Consider the following 3042-nt stretch of genomic DNA (forward strand, 5'->3'; position numbering starts at 1 on the left):
TATCTTTCCCCCTTCATTCCTCAATAAACCATGATAGAAACTAAGCCGAACATACCCCACTGTTTTGCTACTTGGGCCAGGAACGGCAGGGACCAAGGAAAATATCGGCAAGTTTAATTAAAAACTTAGCAATGTGACTTAGAGGGAGCCATAACAGTGCAGATAGCACTGCAATAGCCCTTTCCCATATTAAATATGGCTTCAATATTGTTCAACAGAGAGTAGGGCATTAGCGCAAGTAATCATCCCTGCCCAGTCAGGGTTAAGAGGAATTTTGCTACAGCTAGAAAGGCTGTTGATATAATATTTCTTATATTTAACTTAATACCATTTCAACACCACCCTTTGGTCCAAAGTACAAAACAGAATTAAAATCGGGTGTGTGTGTGTGTTAAAAAATCAAATCACACTGAAAGACAACAATTAAAATCAGCAGCTATGATTGTACACCTACACACAAACACAAATACACATAGCAGCTAAGTTCCACCCCCCCCCCCAAAGGTCCTCCCCTGATGTCAAAATGAGAGCACAAAGGAATTTCTACCCGAACAGACAGGACAATTGGAAAATGAGAATGTGGGATCAAAATTAAAGGCACATACAGTCGTACCTTGGCTCCCGAATGCCTTGGGAGTGGAACGTTCCGACTCCTGAATGATCGAAAACCGGAAGTGAGTGTTCCGGTTTTTGAACATCTTTTCGGAAGCCAAACATCTGATGGGGCTTCCATGGCTTCCGATTGGCTGCAGGAACTTCCTGCAGCCAATCTGAAGCCACGCTTTGGAAGTTGAACATTTTGGAAGTTGAACGGACTTCTGGAACGGATTCTGTTTGACTTCCAAGGTACGAATGTACACTTGAGCTTAAGTGGTTTCTGAACAGCAGTTACAAAATATAATTAGGGTGCAGTAAGTGAACAGAACAGAACAATGTACAATGCTTTGTGTACAATGGCATTTCAAACATGATCCTTCCATTACAGACTTTTAGTACCTTGTCCTTAAGGATTTGGCTAAGTTCATGAAGATTTCAGAAGGTTTTGCTGATTTTCACAGCCTTTTTTAAAGGATAATCGTGGCAAAGGCAAAGTTAGAAGCTTGTTAGCCGTCTTGCTGATCCTCGAGCTCAGGCTTTCTCAACCTCGGCCCTCCAGATGTTTACAACTCCCATGATCCCTAGCTAGCAGGAACATGGTCAGGGATGATGGGAATTGTAGTCTCAAAACATCTGGAGGGCAGCGGTTGAGGATACCTGCTCAAGCCCATATTTGCTTTCAATGTGGCAAAATGACATTAGGGCAGAGGTGGGGAAATTTTGGCCTTCCAGATGTTGCTGAATTACAGCTTCAATTAGCCTGAGCAAGCATGGCCAATGGCCACAGTTGATGGAAGATCTAGCTCAGCAACAACTGGGGGGCTAAAGGTTCCCCAAACCTGTGTTAGGGGGACACTTGCAGAGAACTGGCAGGTTTGTGGGAAGCCCCTCAAAACCCTTCCCTCACCCGGGTTCTCCACGGCAAGTCCTCCCCACAGCTGCTTTTCCTACCAACCCAGGGAACTCATTTGGAAACTAAAGTTTGACAAAGCCATAATTTGGTTTGCTACCGCCTTGCAGACAATTACATGGTTTTAACAAGGAAAAACCTCAGTAAATATTATGCCATAGAACCAGCGAGATGTGTTACTGAGCAGCTTGGTTCGGCTAGAACTCTGCACATTCCCTGGAATTATGTAGCTATTTTGGCTGCGATCTGAGCAATTAGTGTGGTGCCACTGCGAAGCAACAGAGGAAGCAGCATTTGTCTAAGCTGGAAAATCTCCTTTAGCAGCTAGGTGTGGGATTGCATAGCAACATCAGTTGAAATATATTACACCCTGGAACTCTGCCATATTTAATGGAAGTATTTACCTCTCTTGGAGTATGGATTAACTCTGGCAAGAACAAGAGGCTTCCTTCCAGCAAGCATCTTCCACTAGCAATCAGATGGAGTCTATATTTCCATTTCCTGGGGTAACATCACCAGTTTTCTTCAATGTGGGGAACTTTGGTCACTTGGGTCAGTGTCCTAATTGGCTAAGGAACCATCCATGGCCATTCAGTTGCTCTGTGTTGTTATGCTTGCTGACAGTTTACCTGTGTCCATAGGCCAATGTCTCTTCCAGCCATATCGCCAACATTATTATCTATTGTCTTAGTTCTAATGCCCGTCAGGAAGCTTCTATCCTATAAATGAGCATCTCAGGGATCCCCCCAAATGCTCACTTTATGCTTTTAATACTTGCTAGGCTGCTCCACATTGTCCTTCAAGCCTGCTTTACTCCGTAGATGACTCTCTTTAACTTAGCTAGATCCCTTCTACCTGCCTCACAGGTACGATTGTTATTTTCTTCCAATTAGTCGGGGCCCTTGCAGAAATTACAAGCCAGGAAAGCTCTTTGGCTTTCTGAACCACGTTAAAAAGGGCTTGAAGGAACCTAGAGCAGGAATCTGGTTATGGCTCAAGGCCAACCTATTTCTGGTCACTTCATCCTGGCCCGAGTCTGTATATTTCTTTCTGAAATCAGAGGCAGCTTGGGCTGACTCTCTCTGCTGGAAGAACCAGTCACCCGAATTGCTGGCAAGAATCTATATATAGCTTCAACCTTGCACCCACAGATCATGTTGAAATTTTGGGAAAGGCTTCTTTATGCACTCCCTTCCTGGTAACCATTAGCATCTCGCTTCTCTCTCCTACACTTACTCATCTCATTCTCAAATTGTTGCTGTCTTTCAATCCTTGCATTATCCAAAGCAACATCTGCATTCAAGGATTGAGCGTTGGTTCTACAGAATCCATCTCACTGCATGTGCGGCAATTCTCCATCCTCTGATTGTTTCTATCACTACATTAGTAACTGTTCCAAGTATAAGTATATGGGTCACACACCTGGTTTTGGGTAGCCTGTGCATTAGCTTGTAACAACAAGCTATCTCTCTGTTTTATGCTGCTGTACTGGCACTTCAAGCTTCAAGGCCGATTTACACAAAATGACAGACAAT

Source organism: Zootoca vivipara, chromosome 13 (genome assembly GCF_965207765.1).
Source record: "Zootoca vivipara chromosome 13, rZooViv2.hap1.1, whole genome shotgun sequence".
Classification (NCBI taxonomy): Eukaryota; Metazoa; Chordata; class Lepidosauria; order Squamata; family Lacertidae; genus Zootoca; species Zootoca vivipara.